This window comes from Onychomys torridus, chromosome 4, assembly GCF_903995425.1.
Source record: "Onychomys torridus chromosome 4, mOncTor1.1, whole genome shotgun sequence".
Taxonomy (NCBI): domain Eukaryota; kingdom Metazoa; phylum Chordata; class Mammalia; order Rodentia; family Cricetidae; genus Onychomys; species Onychomys torridus.
In genome coordinates, this window is record NC_050446.1 from 141504233 (window position 1) to 141520610 (window position 16378).

A 16378-nucleotide genomic window follows, 5' to 3' on the forward strand; every position below is an offset into this window, starting at 1 on the left:
TCTGGAATGCTAGGATTAAAGGCGTGTGTGCCACCATTTTCTGGCCTCTATATCTAGTGGCTGTTGTGTTTTCTGATCCCAGATAAGTTTATTAGGGTGCACAATATTTTGGGGAACACAATATCACCATAGTAGGATTTGGAGAGATGGCTCAGCAGTTACGTGCACTTGTTTTTGCAATGACCTGAGTTCAGTTCCCAGCACCTACATGGCAGCTCACAACCATCTGTAACCCCAGTTCCAAGTGATCCACCACCCTCTTCTGACCTCTGCAGGCACCAGGTGTGCACATGGTATACAGACATACATATAGGCAAAACATTCAAACACATAAGATAAAAATAAATCTAAAAAATTGCCTACTGTGATAAAAAAAGAATCAAAGCATGAGCTTTAGAGCTCCAGAGAAATAAACATCTGCGCCGCCTTTCACTAGCTCTCAGGCTTAAGAATCTTTTGTAAACCAGGCAGGGGTGGCACACACCGTTAATCCCAGTAGAGGCAGCGACAGGTGGATCTCTGTGAGTTTGAGGCTAGCCTGGTCTAAATAGCAAATGACAGGCCATCCAGTGCTACTATCAGATCCTGCCTTAAAAACAAAAGTTCTTCCATTGAGTCATGCTGGTAAGAAACATACCCTCAAGAACTGTGACCATGGGTAGGGAGGAGATGGGGGAGCGGGGAGACAGTGCTCTCTGGTTAGTGAGCTTACATGTCTTCTTTTGTCTGTCTTTCTGTTCTTTGGACTTTTTTGATGGGTTCATGTATGTTTGTTTTATTTATTTGTTTGTTTCACATACAGTGTTCTGCCTGCATGTACACCTGCAGGCCAGAAGAGGGCACCAGATCTCGTTATAGATGGTTGTGAGTGCTGGGCAGTGGTGGTGAACGCCTTTAATCCCAGCACTCGGGAGGCAGAGCCAGGCAGATCTCTGTGAGTTCGAGGCCAGCATGGTCTACCAAGTGAGTTCCAGGAAAGGCGCAAAGCTACACAAAGAAACCCTGTCTCAAAAAACCAAAAAAAAAAAAAAAAAAAAGATGGTTGTGAGCCACCATGTGGTTGCTGGGAATTGAACTCAGGTCCTCTGGAAGAGCAGTCAGTGCTCTTAACAGTTGAGCCATCTCTCCAGCCCCCTATTTGTTTTTTTAATCAAGGTGAGAGGATGCAATAAAGCCATTCCCTGCTTGGGGAAACAAGACTAACATCTTGATTTGGGTTTGAGCATCTGAAGACAGACACATTCTCAGAAAGCAACCTAAAAGCCCAGCCAGTAAGATCAGCAGTGCACGCCTGCCTTGACTCCAAAGTGGTGCTGAACACTGTCATCTGGTGATACAGACGGAGCATTTACCCGGAGGTAAGGCAGAAAACCCTTTTTGTATTTAATAGTGAAATACTCATAAATTACTACAAATAGATTCAAATTGCCAGGACACCTTCCAGTGAGCCTGGGTTTTGTGTCAATCAGCAGCCCCCACTCACCTTCACCTCACCTTTCTTTCTCCTTTTCTTAAGGCAGGGTCTCATGTAGCCTAGGCTATCTAGCCCCATACCAGGAGCTATGAGGCTAAGGATGACTGTGAACTCCTAACCTTCCTGCATTCTCTTCCCAAGTGCTGAGATTATGTGTGTGCACCACCACACCTGCCTTATTCCCCTACTTCGTGTGTGTGTGTGTGTGTGTGTGTGTGTGTGTGCGCGCATGGGTGTGGGAGTGCAAACTAGAGGTCTTCCTTAGTCACGTCTCCACCTTCGTTTTTCATTCAAGGCTCTCACTGGATCTGGAGCTCACTGACTTGCTAGCCTGGCTGGTCAGCACATCCCCAGCACTGGGATTACAGACTTACACGGCCATGCCCAGCTTTTTATGTGGTTCTGGAGAACACAACTCCTCACAGTCACAGGACAAGCACTTCACTAACCAGCCATCTTCCCAACCCGCCCCCACTTCTTTCCGAACAACAGTAACTCAGGCGGCATATACAACAAGCAGTTCTACTTCTCCTGCACAGACCACCTCAGGTTTTTCATCATGGCTAAATGCCGTGGTATGGTTGTTCTCGAACAGGGCCATCAAGATGGCCCCGGGCATATACCTTGAGGACGGGTGGGAGGAACCAGTAGGAGCCACTCTAGAGGTGAAAATGCTGTACACGTTCCTTTTTGACAGAAGGCCCTGCCCTGTCCCTTCTCCAGGCTGTTCCATCTGTCAACTCACCCACAGTGCACCCCATTCTCCGTGTCACCAGACACTCAGAACCATCCTCTGAACTCCCACTGAGCTGGGAAAGCCTTCCTGCCAAAACCTTCTTGTTCCATGTACTGATCCAGGGAAGACATGAAGTTTCTAGGGTCACTGAGATGCTCGGTAGGTAAAAAGCACTTGCCGAGCAAGCTTGACAACCTGAATTTGATCCAACTCCCATAAGTTGTTCTCTATTACGTTCATTCTTTGGTGCACATATACCTGCACATGCACATGCACACACATACCATACATTCACACACACCTGCACACGCACACACATACCTACACACACCTATACACACATACACACCATATACACACATACCTGTGAGCACACACACACACACACATAAAATAAAATATTTTTTAAAAGAGGAACTGAAGAGTTGGCTCAGGACTTAAGAGTACTTGCTGCTCTTGCACAGGACCCAGATTTGGTTCATAACATCTATATTAGGTGGCTCACAATTGGTAATTCCAGTTTTTGGAGGTCTGACACCTCTCTGCATGTGCTGCACATACATGCATGCAGGCACACATACATACACATAAAATAAAAATCAATACTTAAAAAGTAAGTTTATCATTTTAGATAGATATACACATTTTCAGATAAAGTTATATGATCTATAATTTCTTTCAAAATAATCAGGGTGCAGTAGATGGGGCCAGTGGATGAACTGCCTGATGCTGGTAGAGGCTGAAGGAGATGGGCCACAGATAATTTCTTCCTTCCTTCCTTCCTTCCTTCCTTCCTTCCTTCCTTCCTTCCTTCCTTCCTTCCCCTTCTCTCTCTCTCTCTCTCTCTCTCTCTCTCTCTCTCTCTCTCTTTCTTTCCTTCCTTCTTTCTTCCTTTTCGTTGTTGCTGTTATTTTGTTTTTTGAGACAGGGTTTCTCTGTGTAACAGTCCAGGCTGTCCTGGAACTCACTCTGTAGACAGGCTGGCTTCGAACTCACAGAGATCCACCTGCCTCTGCCTCCCTAGTGCTAGAATTAAAAGCACGTGCCACCACACCCAGCTCCTTGCTACTTTCTGTGCTTGAGGTTTCCAAAATGGGAAAGGGGAAAAACACTTTCTAGCCAACGACTTTTCACTAAATAATTTTTTGTTGTTGTTGTTTTGGTTTGGTTTTTTTTTTTGAGACAGGGTTTCTCTGTATTGTTTTGGTGTCTGTCCTGGACCTCGCTCTGTAGACCAGGCTCGCCTCGAACTCAAAGAGGTCCACCTGGCTCTGCCTCTCGAGTGCTGGGATTAAAGATGTGCACCACCACCACCTGGCAATAATTTCTTTTAATTATGGTTGAAAATATAAACACAACTAGCTACAGTAGAACACACCAGCAATCTCACTGGGGAGGTTGAGGCAAGAACATTGGAAAGTCAAGACCAGCTTGAGTTCAAGGACAGTTTAGTGAGAACCTATCTCAAAATAAAAGGAAGAAATGGGCTGGGGACACAGATTAGTGATCGGGTGTGCAAGAGACACTAGTTTCAGTCCCCAATACCATAACAACAAACAAGCAACAACAACAAAATCCAGAACTGTGGACAAAGGATGCAGTTGCAGGAGAACCATCGCTACCTCGTTTTCTCAGTAGCATTATTTATAGTCTCTAAACCCTGGAAACAGCCTCAGGGACAGTGGTGACACATGCAGAACCTGCACATCTCAAAGGTAAAACACACTTCAGAACACATTTGCACATGGGCAGTAACAGCTAACAGTGATAGGACCTGGGGTGAACCTTACTTTGACCTTTTCATTATTTCTTTGGTATTTCCTCAATGGGAATAATTTTTCTTTTCATAAACAGGAAAATTTTCCCTTTTTACAAAGGCTGTTGGGTAAAGTATCCAGGAGGAGAGGCGTCATTTCTCAGGGCATCTCTAACTCCTCACTGCTCCTCCTGAAAAACCAAAGAGCGCCTCCTGTGGTCATCTCAGTCACCCGAGCAGACACTGTGTTCCACAATTGACCAGTGAGCTCTTGTTCAGGTTCCTGAGTCATCCGCCTGGGCTGCTAGCGACTGCGTGCAGAGCTCCTACTCTGCCCAGTCTGTGTCCTACACAAAAGGCCACACAGCCCCACTGATACCAGTGCTGCAGGTGCTGGGAAGGCCCCCAGTGTGGGGGACTGTGCATTCATGTCCCAAATCTGTCTTCTCTATGTCACCTGGACCACATCCACATCCACACTGTGCTCTAGTGTAAGAAAACGAAAATTTAGTGCCCAAACTAAAAACCCATTTCCACTGGTGAGAGAGCTCTCTACTTCAAATTATGATTTAAACACAACAGTTTGCTAAAGAGAGACCCGCCAACAGTGAAGAGCTCAGCACCTGCAATCAGATGACAAAGCGAGGAGACACAGTGTGTCACCAGGGTTAACTGATCCTTAACCATTCCCACCTCAAGATACAATGCTGCTGGTCCACAGTGGCGCCTACCTTTAACCCCAGCACTCAGGAGGCAGGTAGGCGGATCTCTGGGACTTTGAGGCCAGCCTGGTGTACAGAGCGAGTTCTAGGACAGCCAAGGCTGTTACACAGCAAAACTCTGTCCTGAAAACCTAAATAAACAAATAAAGATGCAGATTGGTGGCAGTGACAAGAAGAACTGACTGTTCTAAGAAATGTGCCCTGAATGCCCCACCCAGAAGGTCTAGGAGAAAGACCAGCATAGAGGCGCCAGGAGAGAAGAAAATGTCTACCTCACGGCCCAGCCATGTGTTTGTGTGTGCAGCTACAGACATACATAAACATACACAGAGACAGACAGACACTGAGGTCCAGACAAGCTGACTTATTTGCCACGTCACAAAAAAGTGGCAGAGTTACTACTACAATCGCCAGAATTTTCTGTGCTAGCATAGGCTTGGCCAATAAATCTTTTTAAATATTTTTAAATTTGGGGGGATGAGTTTGAGACAGGGTCTTGCCATTTAGCCCTGGCTAGCCTAAAACTGGCTATGTTGACCACAATGACATTGGACTCACAGAGATCTACCTGCCTCAGCCTCCTGAGTGCTGAGTGAAAGGCATTCACCACAAGTTTTGTTTTGTGTTGTTTTCAATTTTTAAAAATATGTTTGGGGGTGGGGATTTAGCTCAGTGGTAGAGCACTTGCCTAGCAAGCGCAAGGCCCTGGGTTTGGTCCTCAGCTCTGAAAAACAAATTAAAATTTAAAAAAATAAAATAAAATAAAAATGTTTGTTATAATGTGGTGATCTAGGGTTGGGGATTTAGCTCAGTGGTAGAGTGCTTGCCTAGCAAACACAAGGTCCTCAGCTCCGGAAAATAAAACTTAAAAAAAAAAAATAATAATAATAATAATAATAATAATAATAATAATAATGTGATGATCTGTTTGTGTATGCCCCATGGGTGAGCACCACTGAACGTGCACATGAGGCTGGAAGACAACCTGCAGAAGCTGGTTCTTTCTGTCCACTAAGTGTGTCTTTGACTTTGAACTCAGCTCATCAGGCACCTTTATCCACTGAGTCATCTGACCAGCCCTGGACAGGAAACTCTCTAAAGGTGCTGCAGGACTTCAGCTTCAGCTGTGAGAGGCCCAGAGCGAGACTACTTCAGAGCAAGAGGGCTAGCCTAGCTCGCCCATAGCTGGGTCTCTGAGGCCTCGGCCATCAAATACTGAGACTCATCTTTACTCTAAACAGCCCAAGGAGTTTCCTACCTCTCAAACAGCTTTTGAAATCACTTTTTGGTCTGTGTGTGTGTTGAGATTGGGGGGGGGGGGTCTCTTGTAAGGCCAGCTGACCTCAAAGGAAGTGTGTAGCCCTGACCCTGGACACCTGACCCTTCTGCGCCCACCTCCTGAGTGCTAGGATTATAACCAAGTGCACTGTGCCTAGATTGGTGTCCTGTTTCTATTAGCATTTCAGATTAGCTACCCAGGTACAGAAGAGAGCCCTCTGACAAACCTCCTGGATGCTGTGGCCACTGCTCACTGAAGAATAGATGGGGCCAAGGATGGAGCTCTGTAGTAGACAGAGCATGTGCTCAGCATGCAAGAGGCTCTGGGCTCTATGGAAGGGAGGGAGGGGAGTAGAGAGCCAGCGGCGTGGTTCAGTGGACAGCAGTGTGTGAACCCTGAAACCATATAAAGGTGGAAGGAGAAAACCGACTCTACGGAATGTCCTCTGACTTCCACAGGTGCACTGTGGCATCACACCCACATCTACTCACACACCATGCACACACAAACATACACAATAATAAATAGCTTTCTTTTTTGTTTGTTTGTTTTTATTTTGTTTTGTTTTGTTTTTCGAGACAGAGTTCCTCTGTATAACTTTGGAGCCTGTCCTGGAACTCACTTTGTAGACCAGGCTGGCCTCAAACTCACAGAGATCCACCTGGCTCTGCCTCCCAAGTGCTGGAATTAAAGGCGTGTGCTACCACTGCCCGGCAAATAAATAAATAGCTTTCTTTAGAGAGAAGTGAGGCCTAGGCTGAGCAGTGGACCTGGATCAGCATATGTGGGGAAGTATTTGCCTCTTGGTGTCCCTACTCCCCTCTTCTGGGAACTGGGAGGACAGTTCCTGTACAAGACTGCTATGAAATGAAAGCGCTTGGCTCAGCAAACATTAGCTGTCACTACACACTATCACCTCACTGTTATCACTACCAGGTCCGAGGGGTTTGGTTTTTCTTTTCCAGCCAGCTTTGTGTTTCATCAATGGGGCAACCTCAGGCCATGACCACGTCCTTGTACCGGCACAGGCACTCTGTGGTAAAGGAGGTGGGGGTGTGCATGGCTCTCATCATCTAAGGCTTTAGGTCAAGGGTTTGAACTACTTCCCTTGTAGGGTTTTCTGAGTCTGGTTCACCATAGTGACACGGAGATGGATCTGACAACTCAGATCTTGGATACACAGATAATGGTGACAACAACAGTTATTTTAGTGACTCACAGCTGGGACAGCTCCACTTTCAGATCATCCAGCTGTTTGAATAGCTCCACCCAAAATTCATCCAGCTGTTTGGGTGGCTCCACCCTCAGATCTCCCAGTAGCTCCTCCTTCTAGGTCATGGCTGCACTGTTTACAGCTACGGTGGCCTGAATGGAAGGAGTCCCTAGTTCTGCTTCCAATCACCTAGGTGAGTATACTAGAGGTCTTGCAGGCAAGTGTACCTAGGGACCGTGGTGAAATCTAGACTCTGATTTTTCTGATCTAGGCCTAGACTGCATTGTCAAGAAGCACCCAGTAACAAAAGTATTTGTCGGGCACAACACACTTGGACCAGCAAGAATCTACCTACCTCAGCACTTGCCGGTACTTATCACACTAACAAACAGAAATGACCTCTCAGTATCTCAATGTCCTCACCTGAAAACAGGACAACCCATATTCCACATGACCACGACTGGCTGGGAATCAGCTGACGAGAAGCCGAGGAAGGAGCACCATAAACACCAGAGCTACACGTAGCAGACTCTGCAGTCATAAGTCTCTGTGCACAATGCTGAACATGCATCACTGAATGCCAAATTGACCAAGGCTGTTACTGGTACATGTGAAATGAGGCCTGGATCTCTTGCTTGGATGAGCTACTACTCTCAAGAGTCCTCTAGGAATTCTGGCAGAATAGAGCAGCTTTCAAAGCCTTCTCCCCATCTAATATGCTCTGAACCTTTAGACCTACTGTCCAGCAGCCAGGAAAGAGGCACTTTGGCAGGGAGAACACAGCCATCTGAGGTACCGGGAGTGAGCTGTGCTAGTGAGTCTATGCTCTCCCCCTGAGCTGGCTGGCTAGGCTCATCCCAACCTCCATCAGCCAAGATCCACAAGTCAGGACAGCAATGCTAACAGCCTGAGACAGGTAAGTATGACCCTAGCAGAGCCCACACCTACTGCTCCACAGACTGGCATAGGGCCAGCCTAGAGAAAAGCAGGTCTTCTGGATGCCCAAGGTGGAGCTCAGTCAGACCCTCCTGCCTGTCTTCCTCAGCAGAAGCTGGAGATTCTTTCCAAGGGCCTAAGGTACTGTCTACACCTTGGGCCTCTTAGAATAATTCAGCTGTTCCTCTCAAGGCACCTCATCAGATAGTCCTCTAATGTTTTGGAGGCAGATGGCTCCTCTAACATCTACCTAGCTGCTCAGGCAAAAAACCTAGGAATCATCCTTAATCCTCCCATCCTACTGGCCTCGCCTCCAAAACATGTCTTTCTGCTGCCACCACCCTAGAAGGCCACCAACCATCTTACTAACCTCCCACCTGGTTTTCTGGCTGCCACTGAAAGCTCTCAAATTCATAAGCCAGAGGCCAGAATGATTTCACTTTCTTTTGTGTTTCCTTTTGCGATGCTGGAGAAGGAACAGAGGGCAGAGCACACTAGGGGAGCACTCTACACTGAACCTCACCATCTGCCCTCCAAGTGATTCCAAAACAAAACAAAAAACTAGGGGCTGGGGATGTAGCTCAGTTAGTACAGGGCTTCTCCGGCATACACAAGGTTCTGAGTTCAGCCCTACCCCATATGTGCTGGTGTGGTGGCATGTACCTATAACCCAGCACACAGGAGACAGGCAAAAGAATCAGAAGTTCGAGTCCATCTTTAGTTGACTACATAGAGAGCTACACAGGTTAGCCTAGGCTACATGAGACCTTGTCTCCAAAAAAATTAAATAAATTTAAAAAGCAGCTAGGGGCTGGAGAGATGGCTCAGGAAGTGCTTTTCCTGGAGTTCCAGCACCCACATGGTGGCTCTCCACCCTCAGTAACTCCACTTGCAAGAGATCCCACTGCCACCTCCCTCTGGCCTCTGTAGACATGCCGAAAGCGAAACACTGGCACGCGTACAGGCAAAACATTCACACACACTCAAAAACAACAAGCCGGACGGTGGTGGCGCACGCCTTTAATCCCAGCACTCGGGAGGCAGAGGCAGGTGGATCTCTGCGAGTTCGAGGCCAGCCTGGTCTACAGAGCAAGATCCAGGACAGGTGCCAAAAAAAAAAAAAAAAACAACCGAAAACACCTACATCATGACACCTTCTTCTCAAAAGCCTTCAATGGTCCCCATTGCTTCTGGACTACTCTAGCCTCCAAGTCCCTCTATGCTAAAACTCCCACTGGCACTCCCAGCTACCTTACTCCATCACTGCTATTTCTTGTAGTTTCTGGAACTTACCAAGCTTGTTCCCACCTTGGAGTCTTTGCCCTTTTGGTACACCTTCAAACAGTGAACCCCTCCTGAAAGTAAGCCTCAACAAAATGTCACCACCCCACGGATGACGTTTCTGATCACCCAAATGAAGCAGCAGCACCCCACCCCCCACAAGTGACGTTCTAACCCACCACTGAACTACTGTGTTCACAGTGCTCATCCTGTTCAGATTCCCTTGTCTGTCTACTCTTTGGTTTCCAGTTTGCACCTGCTGAACTGTAACCATGAGAACAAGGACCTGACCCATGTCTTCAGTGTCATCCCCAGACTACACAGGGCTGCCACATACCAGTTGCTCGGCAGATGTCACACACATGAAGCCAAGAGCACAGCAGCAAGAGCTCTGTGCTCCAAGTCAGACAACCCAGACACCAATGTGAGGTGGGCCACTTCCTCGTCCTTGGGGTTCCCCATCATCCATTGGAGAGCTGAATCTGCACCTCCCCTTCCTCAAGAGTACCAGTGAGCCTGAGTAAAGGCCCATTTCAGAACTCAAAAGCATCAAGATCCATGCAGGCAACAGTGTGTCAACTACAAGACAAGGCTCTTCCTCAGTGACCTGAAAATCCATAGATGAACTGTGTGTGATCCCAGCATGCAGGAGGGCTGCAAGTGCAAGGCTAGCCTGGGCTACATGACAGGACCCTGGCAAGACAAGAAGAAATGGAAGAAAAAAGAGAGGAGAAAGGAAATGGCGGGGAAGGAAAGAAAAAAGGGAAATAAAGAGGTGTAGGAGCCACCTGAGGCTCTCCACCTCCACCCCTCCTATGCTGCTCCCACCCCCAGGTACCTGGCAGACATCTCAGGACACAGTAGACAGCAGGGCTTTACTCTGTGGCCAGACAAACACAACACATGAATCCCTTCAGAAAATCAAGGCGGGTGTGTTGACATATACCCACAGTCTCATCTGCTCGGGAAGTTAAGGTGACAAGATCACTTGAGCCTGGAAATTAGAGGGTGGCCAGAGCAACAAGGTGACCTTCCTTATCGAAGAACAAAAGCCAAGAATCTGGAGATGGGGTCGGTTAGTAGAGTGAGTGCCTAGCGCACATATGGCCTTGGTAAACCCTAACACTGTATGGGTGCGGAGATCAAATTCTGTCAAATGACAGCTACTTACAAATTAAGTTCTGGGTTCCTTGAAAGTTGTGGGGGTACAATATTCTGTATTGCCAAACAACAAAACCTTGAATTCTATGACCAATTTCCTCCTTAAAGCAGACAAGTAAAAACAAGGCCTTGAGTAGCTCAGATTGACTCCAAACTTGATATCGCCAAGGTGACCTTGAAATTCTGATTCTTCTGTCTTTAACACCTGGGCTGGGATTACAGACACGCACTACCATGCCAGGCACCAAAGGTGAAATCCAGGGTTCATGCAAGCTAGGCAGGCATTCTACCAATTGATCTACACCCCCTGCCCCAGATTTCTCCTTTCTTTGCAGCCCATCCTGGCATGGAAGTCCTGGTTCCTGGAGAAAGCCTGCAATAACACCAACATTCACATAAGGCCACAGTGGCAAGTGTCTCATGCTTATGATGATCTTGTAAGATTGACAGACCTGAGATTATAATCACACACTGTACTCATTCATCAACCACAAACAGAATGTGAAATATAGTACAGGTGCTAGGCTAAACCCAAATAATGACAGCTAACATGTACCAAATGTGCTAGGCAGTTCACATGGATCAGGCTCAAGTCCACCTTCTGAATAGCCCTGCAAGATATTATCATCTGTCCGGTGGGTGAGGAAGCAGTGATACACACAGTAAAGCATTGCTGGGTGGCGTGCAGTATGAAGATGGCTGGCCAAGCTTTTAACCAGCAGGCCAACTGCAGACTTGAACCACAACAGCACTGATGGGGCCTCTAGTACCCTCCAGCCAAAACCCCTCACTAAAGAGGGGCCAAGAGACATAGAATGCCACTCTTACACATTCCAGCATGGGGTGGGGGGATTCATACTTTGAATGCTATCTATTTCAATGATGCTCCCCCGCCCCCAAAAGCCATAAATTATTATAGGAAAACCTTAGTACCAGGAGTGGGCTACCTCACCATGAGCTGTTGGAGAAGGATGCTGTTTTGGTCTGGGTTTGCTAAATGAACAGAACTGAGAATGAATGTATTTATTAAAAGGGAATTTATTAGACTGGCTTACAGGATGCAGTAGTCCAACAACGGCTGTCACTCACTGTAGTGGTCAAGAAACAGGCAGTTGTTCAATCCACAGGGCTGGATGTCTCAGCAGTCCCCATTCAAATCACTGGAGATGCCCCTGAGGGACCCAAAACAGGGTCCCTAATGCCCCAGCCGTTGGTTGCCCGCCAGAATGAGATGGTAAGAACTTAATGCCGAAGATACATAAGCTTTGGTTTCCTGACACAGAGAACCCAAGCTGAAACTGAGCTGGAAGCTTCCCTGCTGCTGGCTGTGGCTCACAGGCCTGAAAGGTGCTGCAGCCTGCTGGGGAAGAACTGTCACCAACAGTGCCACTCGGCTGTGGATGCCCAGGGAGCCCACTGCTGCAATAGAGGCATGACTCTTACAGGAAACCAACCACTTCCGCCTGGCTCTGAGGCCTTCTCTACAGAAAGGAGTTCCCATCCGGTACTGCAACCTGGTCAAAGGCCCATGGCTGGAGAAGACTTAGGTCCTAGTGGGAAAGCGACTATTGTATTACTAAATGGACACGATGTATCTGCCAAACTAAGTTCTAAATATTTAGTGATGAAGTCAGTTTTGCTCACAGATGCTTCTTGTGCAGTGGGCAGTGGTTACTGAGGCTCATAACTGGTCAAGGTGCTCAAAGTAAGGGACTGTGAGTGCTCAGCCCCTCCAAGGTTCAGAGAACGTCATGGAAGAGGAGGCAGAAAGAATGCAAGAGGCAGAGGACTGGGAGTGGAGTGCATGGAATGCTGTCTTTGGGTAGGACGTGGCTGTGGCCCCGAGCTCTCAGCAGCTGTGCTTACCTGTGTAGAGACGCACGAGACCGAGCCCATCAATATTCAGTCACGGAGGGAGAGGGCTCCTCCATAAGACCCACTCCTCCGGGAGGGTGTATAGGCACTTGATGGTTGCTGAGGAAGAGGTGCTTCCTTCAGTCACCAAAATACTAGTTAGCTGCCTGTGCTCTTATAAATAACCCCTCACTGCCAGGCGGTGGTGGCACATGCTTTTAATTCTAGCACTCAGGAGACAGAGGATCTATGTGAGTTCAAGGCCAGCCAAAGAAACCCTGCTCAAAAATAAGTAAGTAAGTAAATAAATAGATAGATAGATAACCAACCCCTCGCTCCCATCCCTATAAGCAATCCTTATTAAACTGGCTGGGCTGCCAAAGGCGTGGGAAGATGTGGAAGGAGGAGTATTTGGTGAGAGAGGAGATCAGCGGGAATGGGAGGTTCACGGGTGAATATGAACAAAACACATTCTATTCATGTATGAACGAGCCCCAGTGGGGCAGGGAGACGGCGCAGCAGGTAAAGCACTTGCCGCACAGGCCTGACAGCCTGAGTTCCATTGCCAGGACCCACATAAAGGGGGAAGGAATCAACTCCACGAAGCCGAGTTCTCACCTCCACATGCCACAGCACATGCCGGCACTCACACATACACCTCACATGCACACATAAACTACAGTGATAGAGGTATTTTTAAAGGTCAACGAAATTTATTAGATAAAATGAATATATGCTAGCAACAAACTCAACAAAGCTTTTTCTGAGATCTTGTCTCCATACCATCGGGAGAATAACCTCTAGCCAAGGCAATTAGAAGCAACTCAAAATACCCTTGTGGCCTTCTAGCAGTTACTGTTGAGAAAGCAGAGGCGTCGGGGAGCAGGGCATAAAATGCATGTCATAAAATGCATGTCCAGCACTGTAAGTCTCAGATTCTTAGGCAAGCCAACTCAATTTTCTCAGGCACAGTTTCCTCATCTACAAGATGGGCCGCCTGACAAAGTCTGTGAAAATTAAATGAGATAACACGCCTCAAAAAACTTCTTAATCAAGCTCTAAGTGATCACGACTCTCTAAGCACTTCGCAGAAGAGATAACTAAAGCCCTGTTCTTCTTAAAAACTTACCAGTGACGAACAAGGTACAAGTACAAAACGAAACCATAACCCCCGCCATCTACAACATCTTATCTCTGGGTTTCTTCCCACCAGGACCTCTTGAGAGGTCAACAACTCCCCTTCTCTGAGCAGACCAAGAAGTAAAACTGTGGGTGGGGAATGGCCAGGGTGATAGGAATACCCGGGAGCTGGCAAGCTACACACCTAAGCTCCCTGGTCCCAAGTCATCTTTCCCCTCCTGGAAGGCTCCATCCCATTCCAAATACCTCACTATCGTGTGTTAAGCACCAACCAGGTGTTTTGTAGAGGGGGGCTCACAAGTACCCACGCCTACACGAGGATTTATAGGCAGTTAACGGTTGCTAGGGGGAGGGGCTCACAAAACCCCGCCCATTCCTGAGGTGCCCTGTTGGCCCCCCATCCTACCGGGCACCTCAGACAAGTTAATGGTGACTGAGGGGGTAGGAGGCATTTTCTTCTGTAGTGTAACCATCGGTAAAATGCCCATACTCCTGCAAAGAATCCTGTACCAAGTTTTTGCAAGCTGCCCTAGGTCATGGAATTAGAAGGGGCTAAAAGAAGGGAAGGGGGTCAGTGGGAGGGGAACATGACCAAAATACATTATATACAACACAAATGAAACCCGTTATTATGTGCAATTAACATCTGCTATTTAAAAAATAAATAAAAACCCAGATGTGCCAAGCTACTCCAGACGCCCTGCCCCACTGGCTTCCCACAGCAGTCCATTATCCCACTTTACAGATGAGCAGAAGCCTCAGCGCCATGGGATGCAGCTTCAAACTCAAGCACACAGACTTCAAACGGGACTCTTGGTCCCCAAGTAGAGTACCCTGGCCGCTCTCCCTCGTCCCACCTGGAGCCCTTTCACGTACACGTCTCCTCAGCAAGTGTCAGGACCCCATTGAACAGGCACGTCTGTTGCTGCCAGAGAGGGCAAGGGGTTTGTCCAAGGTCACACAGCGAGCCAGGCATAGCTCCGAGGCTCGGACCTCAGGTACTTGCTTCCTGGGCTGCTTTCCCAGCCGGAACCTGTGACTACGGCCGCGGAACCGCAGGGAGGACGGAGCAGGGGCGGCCGAGATTGGGGGTCGTGCCGGCCGCGCCCGAGAAGGAGCCTGGCGATCAGCTCACCCAGAGGCCGGGCAGAGGATACTGCGGCTCGCGGAGCAGCGACGCCGGGACAGCGCTGGGCGCCCCGCGGGAACCCCGCATCCCGAACTCACCTGCAGCCGCAGCCGAGAGCGGGCGGCGGCGGCGAACCCCGGGCTCAGCCATTCCCCGCTGCCCCGGATGGGGAGAGAACGCGGCCGCTCACTTCCTTAGCAACCCGGCTCGGCGACCCACTTCCTTAGCAACCGCGTCAATTTCAATAACTTTATTGGGCCTCGGACGCGGACAGCCCACCGAGGGGCGGGACCGGGTGGGCAGGGGCACTTCCCAGGTTCCCTGTGCGCGCCCACACGCTGACCCACCTAGGGGCCCCGATTTCATCCGCGGGTCTCCTGTACCTCTGCTTCTCCGTCTGTGAAACGGAACTCGGTGCCTCGGTCGCACTACGCGATTTCGTGGTCCCCTCCCGAAAGCTCTTTCACGTCAGTTCTCTGATCTAGGTCTCAGATTAGTGTTGAGTGGCTCCCCAGCAGGAAGCCAAATCCTTAGGAAAATCCCTGTCACTTCCATTCAGCCACAGCGTCCCTCGGTCGGCCTTTCAAATATCCCCGCATTTCTTGGCCAACAAGGGATAGCACCACAAACAAAGCCAGGCCACCGTCATATTTAGCCTAACTTGCCACTCCTACTCTGTTTATAGACTTTTTGCTCTGGCTGTCCATTCCCGACGAGATGACCTAAATAATAATTTTAAAACCTGAAACACCTCACGTCAACCTCCCTTGAGAGCATCTCTAGAGTCCTGCTACTCTCTCCATCAAATCAAAAAGCCTCGGTTGAGCTTGATGACTCGCGCCTGTCTGTATTCCTAGCACTTGGGAAGTGGAGACAGGCTTAGAGCAAGTTTGTGGCCAGATGGAACTACCCAGCGAGACTCCCCTCCCCGAATATCAGAACAAATATACATTATTGTGCTGGGCGGTGGTGGCGCACACCTTTAATCCCAGCACTCCGGAGGCAGAGGCAGGTGGATCTCTTTGAGTTCGAGGCCAGCTTGGTCTAAAAAGGACCGCCAAGGATACACAAACTCCGTCTTGGGGGCTGGAGCGATGGCTCAGAGGTTAAGAGCAGCACGGCTGCTCTTCCAGAGGTCCTGAGTTCAATTCCCAGCATCCACATGGTGCCTCACAACCATCTACAATAGGATCTGCCTCCCTCTTCTGGGATGCAGGTATACATGCAGAGCACTCATATATAAAATATAAGTAAATAAGATTTATTAAAATGTATTTAAAATATGCCTCCAAAACCAAGACAAAACAAACAAAAACAACAACATACAATTGTAGGAAAAAGATGGCACCTCTGATGGCTCCATGGATAAAGGCATTTGACAACTTGAAGAGCCCAGGGATCCACAGGGTAGAAGGAAAGAAACAACTAAAGTTGTCGCCTGATCTCAGCGCGCGCACACACACACACACACACACACACACAATGAATGTAACAGAAAGATACTAAACTGACTTAAAGTAAAGCTTACCTGTACTGGTTACAAATGCTTTAGTGTGTCAAGGAAATAACACATAATGTTTCATACAACTTTTGGTATTTTCTAGAGCTAATAATTACCAAAATTCCCCCACTTAATTAGTTCTTTTTGTTGCTATTTGCACCCTCCCCCATTCCAGGATGGCCTGAAATCATTACGT

The 16378-nt window shown here is 48.2% G+C and overlaps 1 protein-coding gene across 4 annotated transcripts in view; it reads right to left on the reverse strand.

Moving 5' to 3' along the window:
* The window catches only part of Kif3b (kinesin family member 3B), a 45388-nt gene extending 30515 nt beyond the window's left edge, over positions 1-14873 (reverse strand). For 3 of the 4 annotated variants that reach the window (XM_036183932.1, XM_036183931.1, XM_036183933.1), the window contains exon 1: positions 14780-14873. The gene's annotated coding sequence lies outside the window, so the exon portion shown is untranslated. Of the gene's footprint in view, positions 1-14428; positions 14680-14779 lie in introns of those variants that run through there. The other variant, XM_036183934.1, reaches the window with a different exon arrangement.
* Positions 14874-16378: the final 1505 nt, after the last annotated feature.